Raw genomic sequence first — 11,299 nt, 5'->3', positions numbered from 1 at the left:
TGTTAGACCACTTTATATTGTCCTCACAGTCATTGAGAATCTGTTCTTTTTGTTCAGCATATTTTTTTCTCTCTGTGGTTCAACTTTGAGAGTTGCTATTATTATGTCTACAAGTTTATTAATATTTTTCTTTGTGGTAAAAGTAAAAAATAATTGGTAAATTTTTCATGTTAGATATTTTATTTTCAGCTCTAGATGTCCATTTGTTTCCTTCTATGACTTCTATTTATCTCATTATCTAAAGTTTTCCCTTTAAATTCTTTTTTTAAATAATGTTGTTTTAGTTCTTTATTTATTTTTTAAAGTAATCTCTACACACAACGTGGGGCTTGAACTCATGACCCTGAAATCAAGAATCACATGATCTACCAACTGAGTCAGCCTCCTTTAAATACTTAAGTATGGGGGCGCCTGGGTGGCTCAGTGGGTTAAAGCATCTGTCTTCGGCTCAGGTCATGATCCCAGAGTCCTGGAATCGAGTCCTACAAGCCCTACATTAGGCTCTCTGCTCAGCGGGGAGTCTGCTTCCTCCTCTCTCTCTGCCTGCCTCTCTGCCTACTTGTGATCTCTGTCTGTCAAATAAATAAATAAATAAAATCTTTCTTCAAATAAATAAATAAATACTTAAGTATATTTGTTATAGATTTTTAAAAATCTTTTTCTATTACTTCCATAATTTCTGTCATGTATAGGTCAGTTTATATTTTTTTCCTGGTTATGGGTCCCATTTTCCTGCTTCATTAAATGTCCAGTATTTCTTAATGGATGCTGAATGAGATAGCTTTGTAATATGTCGAGTTGGCTAGGCTGAGCTACACCCTGCAGAGTTGTGTTTCTGGTGAAAATTGTACCCAGTTAGGATAGGGTACAAGGTGTATTATCTCATGGAAGTTGGCATATAGAAGGAAAGCAATAGTGGTTTTGTAGCCACACACACATTTTCCAAATTATTGAATCAAACACAAATCTAGTTGGTGTTTTGAAGGAATTTTACAGATGTATTTCAAGTCCATATTTGGTTGTCTCTAAGTTAATAAAAAGGACATTATTACAAGTGGACTTGACTTTATCATTTGGAAGCCTGTAAAAGAGGGCTCACACCTCCCAGAGCTCATAGACTCCAAACAACAGTTGGGTCTGAAATTACTCTTCTTTGTTCTTTCTCTCCTCCCTTCCAGTCTGCTGTGATCTCTCCTTCCCGACTGTCTGCAGTATGGACTTCAGGCTCTCTTAGCCAGTTCCTCTAATTATGTAAACCCTCTTCTAATAAATACACACACACACACACACACACACACACACCATTTTTGTTTTTTACAGTCTTGAGAGGTTTTTGTTTGCTTGCTTGTTTATTTTTGCACTTTTCATGCTATGAATTCTTGGGGAATGGGTTCCAGTAGCTTAGGCTCCTCTCTCAAGTTCTCATAAAGTGTGCTGCTCTGGGTGGAGCTGGCTGGTGCTTCAGTTGAACCTAAATATCTTTCTCTTTGGCTTCCTTCTTTTTCTGATAATTTTCCTTCACACACTTTAGGAAGCTGTCTTGGCTCTTTGAGTACTTAGTATGCTCAATATGCATATTAATTCTCTTGACAAGAATCTTGCCCTTGTTTGTATACAACAATGCCAACAGCATGCTGGGTAACATTGTAGTTTTGCCCTAGTAACATTTGTGGGGTATTCCTTTTTGAACAGTGCCCATTCCCTTAATATCTACAATATCATCTTTCTTGTAGATTCATAAGTATGTGGCCACAGGAATGACTCCATGTTTCCTAAAAGGCTTAGAGAACTTACAGTGGGTGCCTCTCCTCTTTCTTTTTGTGTTGGTCATTTTGGCAAATTACTGGAAGATGGAGGTTCCAGCTGAAAGGCACACATACATATTTCTTACACACTGACACTTGAATGATGCAGGAGTTAGGGATACCAACTGCCTGTTGCAGTCAAAAGTCTGTATAAAACTTTGACCCCCCCCCCCAAATTTAACTACTAATAGCCAATTGTTGACTGGAAGTCTTGCCAATAACATAAACAGTTGATTAACACTTATATATATGTTATACACTATATTCTTACAGTAAAGTAAACTAAAGAAAAGAAAGCATTATTAAAAACATCATAAGAGGGCGCCTGGGTGGCTTAGTGGGTTAAGCCGCTGCCTTCGGCTCGGGTCATGATCTCAGGGTCCTGGGATCGAGTCCCGCATCGGGCTGTCTGCTCGGCAGGGAGCCTGCTTCCTCCTCTCTCTTTGCCTGCCTCTCTGCCTACTTGTGATCTCTCTCTGTCAAATAAATAAATAAAATCTTTTAAAAAAATCATAAGAGAAAATACAGTTACAATAGTACACTGTATTTATTTTTTTAAAAATCCGTGTATAAGTGGACCCATGCAGTTCAAACCCATATTGTTCAAGGGTCAACTACATAGAGTGATGATAGGTAGGTAGATAGATAGATAGGTAGATAGGTAGATAGATAATAGATAGATGATAGTCTCCTACTCATTCTGCTTCTCTGGTTGGACTCTGACTACTTAACCCTGACAATACACTGGTCATTGTGAATGTTAGGCATTGTGAATGCCTAGATTTTGTTTTCTTCCCTTAAAGATGTCAAAGTTAGTTCTGGCAGATAGGTAAATTCTCTGTGAACAAGCTTCAACCTTTTGAAGCTTGTTTTTAAACTTTATTAAAGGAGTCAGCTTGGGGCACCTGGGTGGCTCAGTGGTTAAGCCTCTGCTTTCAGCTCAGGTCATGGTCTCAGAATCTTGAGATCGAACCCCACATCAGGCTCTCTGCTCAGTGGGGAGCCTGCTTCCTCCTCTCTCTCTCTGCCTGCCTCTCTGCCTACTTGTGATCTCTGTCAAATAAATAAATAAAATCTTAAAAAAAAAAAAAAAAAAAAGGAGCCAAGTAGGGCTAATTCAGCCGTCTGGATTCAGCCTTCTGGAGTCTTGTGAATGGTCCCAGTACACAGAGGCCTCACTCTTTCAATTAGCATAACTCAGACAACTCCAAGCCCTATGTGAGCTCTGGGAAAGTTTGGTTTTAGAAACTGCACTTTTCTTTGCCTGGTGATATGGAGTGTTTTTTATAGAGGCATAATTAAGCATTTAGCCAAAGATTCAAGGGGACACCATGCTTATATATGGAGCTCTTTTCTCTACACAGCTCGCTTCTCTCTAATACTCTGCCTGACAAATTCCAGTACGCTGGCTCTCCTTCAACTCAGTGCGACCACTGTCTCTGCTTGAGTCCCTCTTCCTTGCACCAACATCAAGAAAGTGTGTTTTGGAAGAAAGCCAGGGCAATCCTAGGGCTCATCTCATTTTTCTCCTGTCTATCAGGAATCACAGTTCTACACTGCCTACAGTCTAATGTCTGAACACATTTTTTTTTTCATAATATTTATCCTGTTTATGGATGTTTACAGCAGGAAGGCAAGTCTGGTGTCATACTAGGTGTTACATCATGGACAAAAGTGTTAAGTCCACCTCCTTGTTTGAAATATATAAAAAACATCCAGTGCATTAAATACTGGTAGGAAAGAACCACTAAAGAGGAAGCTGAAGCTGGAGAAGAGGAGTGATTGAGGGTCAGGGTCTCTGAGGAGTGGGGTTCTTTGCACACAAGGCCTTGGGGAGGAAGAAAGAGAGAGTTGAAGGCTCTATGATGAGGACCTATTTGGGTTGATGCTCAGTCAAAATATTAAGGCCAGAATGTCTTAGAGATTGTCCAGTCTAAAATCCCACCTGTATAAAAGAAGAAATTTCAGCTGCAGAGTTTGTGACTTGCCCAAGGTCATGGTTTCTCTGAGTGGCAAAGGCAAAGGCAATACCTCTGTCTTTGTCTCTCCAGGCTTTCTTCCTAACTTACAGCCCTATTTTACAATGCTCTATAGGTTCCTTTTCTGCCACTCATGCCTTCCACCCCCCAAATCCTCTGATTTATTTGCGCACCAAGCCAAAAGGGGAGGCTTCAGTCAAGCTTGAAGATGTAGGCAACTTCAGGATGGACAAGTAACGAAAAGAAGAGTGATCTGAGTCTGGGGGGAAAAGAAGAACAAAATTACCATGGATGCATTTTTTCTGGGACCAGAAAGGAAACTAAGCCACCTAGAGCAAAAGATTGTATCTGTGAAGACTGGAAATTAGGGACCAGAGCTTGGAGAACTGGGAATGCCAGGGGAAAAAATTAAGAGTTATTTCTTTCATTTATCCATTATTCGGTTTTTAAAATTTTATTGAGTGCTACTATGTGCACTGTCTTTGCTTGCAACCATGGGCATTGGTAGCCATTAAGAGTCTGAGTGAAGGGAATAGAAAGATGAAACAGTGACTCCTAGTAAGTACACAGTCAAAGCAGGTCCTCTGAGACATAACACATACATTCATACTTGGTTGCTGTCCCTGAGACATTGCGCCTGACTGAAAATATAGGTGTGGTCCTTATTCTCCTGAAGCGGGTTCATACACAGTGAGTCCTGTGTTAAGTTATGGAATGAGAGAGCAGAACTATTCCTGAGCTGAGATCCAGGAGACCTTGGTTTCCTGACACCCAGGAGACCTTAGTGCTGGTTCTGTCTCTCAGCCACTTCAGTTTCCTAAGCCTTTGTCCTCTCTTAAAACAAAACAACAACAAAAAAACCCCAAAAACATTAGAGACAGAAGGCCACCAGTTTTCCTTTTCTGGGCCAGAATAAGATTCATTAATGCATTCAGAAATACTTACTTCATGTCTTCATGCTAAGTACAGTCCCCGGGGCCAGGATACCAAGCGAAAGAAAAGAGCATCCCGACCTCAAGGAATCCCGTTACGGGATCTCACATACATTACATATATGGTAAAGGCAGGACTGTAGAAGAAGCAAGGACAGAACCACTTGTGTGGGCCAGCCCTCCCTGAGCCGAATCACTCAGACCAACCTTGGCCTCCTTTTGCTGGGAACTGTGGATGGCTAGGCCTCCATCAGCAACTTCCCAGGTTGCTGTATCCAGTGAGAGAAAAGACCTTCAGACATGTCAAGACACAAGCATTTCATGTGAGGGCAGCCAGCCTGCCGGTACCCCCTGAGGACCCCACGCTCTCCGAACGGGGTTGTACAGCAGGATGATTTGAGGCTGACGTTTCTGAGTCTGACAAGTGGAGCTTCAGCAGCCCAGAGGGAAGTCATTAGTTTGCTCAGGCAGCCACAACAAAGTACCACAGACTGGGCGTCCCAAACAATAGACGTGTATTTCTCCCAGCTCCGGAGGCTGGAAAGCCCACAACGAGACGCCGGCAGGCTGGGTTTCTCCTGAGGCCTCACTCTCCAGCTTGCTGACGACCATCTTCTTATCAGGTCCTCACGAGGCCTTTGCTCTGTGCTTGCACACCGCGGGTGTCTCTTCCGTGTGCTCCAATTTCCCATTCTTATAAGGACACCACTCAGATTGGATTGGTAACCCCCTTCCCCCAATAGCCTCGTTGTAACTTCCTTGAAGGCCCCTCCCATTCTGAGGTCCTGGAAGTTGAGGCTCTGACATAAGATTGGGGGTGTGGGGCACCTCCACCGGAACAGAAGTCAAGTCTGGGTCTCTCACTGCTTAGCACAAGGGGGGACAAGGGTGAGGACCAGGGACCATGGGCAGCTCTCCTCTGAGGGGAAAGCACTGCCCACGTGCCATGACTGACAAACAAAAAAAAAAAAAAAAGGGAAGCCAGCCGCTCCCAGGGCAGGCTTGAGGCTCAGAATGTGCGAACATGGCCCTTTTCCAAAATTAGAGAGCTCTGCAGATACTCCGTTGCTCTAAATAGCGCCTGTTGATGCCACTGTCAGCTTTTTTCAGACCTCATCTTTTAACCCCTTGGTGACCACCAGCATGCCACCCCCCCCCCCAAGAGACACATTGAGATGTACCCCTCCCGCCCAGCCTGCTGGCTCCGTGTGTCCAGACGCTCTCTCCTTGTCTCAGCAGATCTCATTTTCCATGCTGGCCATTACTCTCAAGAAGAGAAAGGCGGGGGTCTGGCACACCGAACAAGAAATTATTTCAAAGAAAGCCTGTTGCCATGGGAACCGGTTGTCAAATGCTTTTCTGCGAGGGAGGTGTCAAGAGTGGGACCCAGCAGCTTTGCCTAGGCCCTGCCTGCTTTTCTCCTTCATTTGCAACAAGAACAATGAATGATTGGAGAGGGGGCTGGGGAAGAAAGCACTCATCTGTCAGAAATTCCTCTTGAAAGTGAGCCCAAGGGCTTAAGGTATGGCGGGCTCTAATGGAACCTTCTAATGGCAGTGCTGAGGGGCAGGCCTGAGGAGGGGCTGGAAACAATGGGGATGGCAAAGTCATGGGAAGCCACCTCAGATGCATCAGAAAATGTTCCCGTGGCTTTCCCTCTGTGCTCAGCCTGGGGCCAGGCTCTGTCAGGGATGCCAAGAGAGTGTCAAACCTAGACTGAAGCTTTGGAGAACCGGCGGTCTCCACGGGTCAGAGAACCCAAGCCTCTGAGAACATGAAGGCCCCAACCCCGCCCTCCACTGGGCCCAGGCACCCTACGTGGCCTCTCCATTCCTGACACTAGGCTTTTCCTCCACTGTCCCCAGAAACTCTATCTGTTTGTATCTCTCTGCAGCCTTGAGTTTCCCATTTTGGACTTAGGGACGCCTCAGAATCTGGAAAACAAGTGTGTAGGTGCAATTTCAGAGGCAGGGGAAGAAATGCCTCCATTCAGGCTTTTTCTTCCTAAATTATCCAGAGATGGTTTCTGTCCCCTGTCACTCAGAGCCTTTATGATTCGGGCATGAGAGGACACTGGATTACAGGAAGTGACTTTTTCTCACGAGGCAGCAGGAAATTTTACATCTGAAGAGACACTGGGATGAAACAAGTCCCACAGAGGAGTGCTAAAGTGCAACAGAATTTATTTTTATTTGTATTTTTTATTAAGTAAACTCAAAGTCACAACCCGGAGATCAAGAGTCCCATATTCTACCAACTGAGCCCAGTGTCCCTAAAGTGTAACAGTATTAATCATATACAAGGCCGATATTAATTGTAAGGAGGTCTAATAACTCCATTGTTCAAAGCAAATCTCTCCGAGCTTCTTTGAAAAAGGACGAGTGTGCATGGTCTGAGATACGCAGTATGATTCCCTCAGCTCCTGGCATCCCCAATTCACAGAGCCTGCATCCTCACCTAGATTTCCTGCTGACAGCTGGGCACGTACTTGCTTCGATTAGAAGCCCCAGTGAACGAGGAAGAGTAAAGGTGGGTGTCAGGGTCGCATCGAGTACCCCCAAGACTCATATGCTGAAATGCTAGCTCCCAATACCTCAGGAAGTGACCTTATTTGGAAATAGGATCATTGCATATAGAATTAGTTAGGAAGAGGTCATCCTGGAGCAGGGTGGGCCCTTAATCCAATATGCCTGGTGTCCTAATAAGAAGAGAAAGCACAGACATATGGGGAGACACAGAGGCTGAGACTGGAAAGATGCAGCTATAAACCAAAAAGCAGCCACTACTGTGGGAAACCACCAGAAGCGAGGGGAGAGGCATGGAACAGACTTCCTGATGACCCTCAGAAGGCACCAACCCCACAGACACCTTGGTCTCGGATTTCCACCCTCCCCAACTGGGATACAATGAACGTCTATTGTTTCATGATGTCATTTATATGTGGAATTTAAGAAACAATACAGAGGAGCATAGGGGAGGGGAAGGAAAAATAAAATAAGATGAAAACAGAGAGAGAGGGAAACCATGAGAAAGTCTTTATTTGTTTGTTTTTCAATTTTTATTTATTTATTTATTTATTAAAAATATTTTGTTTTTTCAGTGTAACAGTATTCATTATTTTTTGCACCACACCCAGTGCTCCATGCAATCTGTGAGTCTTAACTGTAGGAAACAAAGTGAGAGTTGTTCGAAGGGAGGTGAGTGGGGGATGAGGTAACTGGGTGATGGGCATTAAGGAGGGCATATAATGGAATGAGCACTGGGTGTTGCATGCAACTGATGAATCACTATAATATGAAACACAATAAAATAAAATAATTATAAAATAAAATTTAAGAATTAAACTAAAATAATAAAATAAAAAATAAAATAAAATAATAACATTAGAATAAAATAAAATAATAAAATTGAGTTAAAATACAATAAAATAAACATCTGTTTTTTAAGCCACTCAATTTGCGGTACCTTATTATGGCCCTATTGACCATCCCGTGCTTAATTAAATTCCTTAAGACCAGTGACACAGCCAGGAGACCCTCCTTTGTTTTTTCTGTTTGTTTGTTTGGGGTTTTTTTTTAAGATTTTATTTATTTATTTGACAGAGAGAGAGAGAGATCACAAGCAGGCAGAGAGGCAGGCCAAGAGAGAGGAGGAAGCAGGCTTCCTGCTGAGCAGAAAGCCCGATGGGGTTCTCGATCCCAGGACCCTGGGATCGTGACCTGTGCCAAAGGCAGAGGCCTTTACCCACTGGGTCTCCTTTGTTTATGCTTTGCTCAGCATCACCCCCCGCCCACCCCGGCTCACCTAGACTTTGGGATCCTGACTAACCCTTGAGTGTGTCCCCTCTGCCCTGGTTCAATGCTCCCTCGCGGACTCTTGTTTTTCACACTGGACTTCCTCGCCTGAGTACACTCATAAACAACTTCAGGGAGTTCAGGTCTCCTCCCCTAGCCTCTCTTCCTGGAAGCAGTGACCTTCCACAGGGAGTTCAGGCTGTAGGATGTCTGCCCAGTTCCTCCCCGGCAAGGCCCAGGCTCTCCGCTGGCCAGCCGCCTAGGAAGGGAATGGTCACCAACGTTGTCTCAGCTGCCACATGTCCTCCAAGGGCCCCAGGCTGGCCCGGCTGGCCCCACCCTCCACCCCTGAGACCAACTTAATTCTATTCGCACTTGCCAGGAGCCGAGACACTTAATAAGCAGAACAGAGCAGTCATCTCATTGTGAAATGTCAGGCACTAGGACAGCTGGTGGGGGAGAGGTTTGGGGGCCGGAGATGTAGTCCAAATCACACCTCACGGGGAGGCTCCCTGTGCTGTCTCCTCAGATGGGGCAGCCCTGATCCCAACACCCTCCCTGGGACCAGAAGTGACTTCAATGCTCCTTTTGCTTTCTCTTAAAATGTATGACTTTGTCCATGTGGCATTGAAGGCCTTATTAATAGGGGGAGAACTGACATCAAGAGAAGCAGAACAGTGGGATTATTTAGGGAATTAGAGAAACATATGTTACCAACACAATTAAATTCCCAAAGCAGGAGAATATCAGCTTACTTTTGCTGGGTGGCTCTATCTTCTCAGCAGACTTTTCCACAAGGGTTTATTTTGTCAGATTCCCCCCGCCCCACCCAGGGACCTTGCTTGCGCCTCTTCTTACAACAAAAAGAGCAGAGAGGACCTGAGGCAGGATGGGGGATGAGGGCTAAAATGCAGAGAGTAGTCCACCTGTGGGGCCCGCCAGGGGCTCGGGGCTACCACTTTGCTCGGGGGCCCATGGAAGGAAAGTGCTGTTTGGTCTTCATGTTGGATCTCAGATAACCACAGTTCCAGGTGGTGGGCCAAGCCAACAGTTGGCAGTACATTGGAAGTGGGGGTTGGAGGGCTGATCTTAGAACTAGAAAGGAAGGGACTGGTCCTTATTTACCTCCTCCCATGTGCCAAACACTGTGCCAGCAACTTTACAGAAACTGTTTCATTCAACCTCATGGAAATCTTTATGAGAGAGTCCCATTTTATAGATGAGGACACCAAGGTCCACAGGTCACCCAGCTGGTAAACAACAGGGACAAAATTTGACCCAGATCCCTGACTCAGAGCCCAGAGTCTCTCCCCACAATACTAAAGCATTTGAGAAAAGAGCTAAAAGGTACTGGGAACACAGGGACTTAACGGCGATTCCAATCCTTACTAGGAGGTCTAGAAAGAGAAAGACCATTTTCCCCCCAACTACAGGACCAAAGTATGCAAGGGTCACCAGGGCAGGAAGCAAAGGGCAGACCACCTGATGGTCTGGTTATCACATGTGGGGCTGGAGTTGCTTGAATCCCTTCTGCCCTGAGTCTGGATTCAACTGCAATATCTATTTTCCTACTACTTGTCTTCCTTACTAAGCCGTGAGTTCCTTACGTGTTCTTTGTTGTACAGTACTGGGTGCTGGCCAGGTGCCCTATAAGTAACGATGGAATGAATGAATGAATGAATGATCCTTCTCTGAGGGGCAGCACCACAGAGATGTCTAGATCCTGCAATGACTGTGCAGATATGATGTCAGTCCCCTGTAGAAAGATGTACTGTCCTAGCTCAAATTCTCTCCTAGGATTCTTTGTCCTTTTATATGGGTTTGATAGGTATGAGTTTTAAAAACCCACACATTCTTGGTCTATAAAAATAAACACTGGTTTGGGGGGGAGGTGGTTCCTACATGCTGAAGACTGAATTAACTTGCTTTTTCATTCCCTTGTGTAGTGGGAGGGACTGTAAACAGTGTTAGAGAAGGATGCCCAGAACCTTCTCAGAAGCATCCAATCCATTGTTTATCCAAGGCCACAAAGAGCCCAGAATGCTAGCATCCTCCTTCTGAGTTGTTCCCATGGAAACCAGGCTTGTGCTGTGCATACAGAAGGGCAACTTCTAGTGTGATCTGCTCCGGCTCCTGAGAGAATGTAGTGCCTGAGGTAGGAAACCGCAGACAAGCCACGAGCAGGGAAAAGCAAAAAGACTGCTCTTCGTTCTCCAACCAGAACATACACTTTCTTCATCCCCTCTCCTACCCCCCCCTTCCCTGATACCCCAGTGGGAACTCTGCCAGCCCTCAAGGACATTGATTGCGGACCTTCCCTGGGCTGAGTGACGGGTCAAACAGGAACCTGCTTATGAAGGCTAGAGTGTTAATTGCACCCTGTCATGTCAGAGGACGGAAGGGATGGGGCTGAGGGGCAGAGAAGGAATTCTGCACAGGGCATTGTCTGAGGCATTGTGAAGCATGGACAGATGAGGGTCAGACATACCCGGACAGGAGAGCTGTGCCGCCGCTTTCCTGGGCAGGGAGACAATGGCCACCCCGCCATCCCCACCCACTTCTGCTCAGCCCACCGGTCTTTCAGGCAAGCCACTGGAGTTGCCATCTTGGTTTCTGATGCCAGCTCCACATCTGTTTCTGTACCACCTACTAGTTAGCTGTGTGACCTTGGGACATTGCATGACCTTTCTGAGGCTCTGTTTCCTTGCCTGTCACAGGAGGATGATAAGATCTGCTGCTTAAGTTTCTTAAAGTTCTTTTTTTTTTTAAAGATTTTATTTATTTATTTG

General features: G+C 45.1%; 1 pseudogene; it reads right to left on the bottom strand.

Moving 5' to 3' along the window:
• Nucleotides 1–1,364: 1,364 nt before the first annotated feature.
• LOC122889627 lies at nucleotides 1,365–1,962 on the bottom strand (annotated as a pseudogene).
• Nucleotides 1,963–11,299: the final 9,337 nt, after the last annotated feature.

Source organism: Neovison vison, chromosome 11 (assembly GCF_020171115.1).
Source record: "Neovison vison isolate M4711 chromosome 11, ASM_NN_V1, whole genome shotgun sequence".
In the NCBI taxonomy this organism is placed as follows: domain Eukaryota; kingdom Metazoa; phylum Chordata; class Mammalia; order Carnivora; family Mustelidae; genus Neogale; species Neogale vison.
This window is presented reverse-complemented; position numbering and strand designations above follow the sequence as displayed.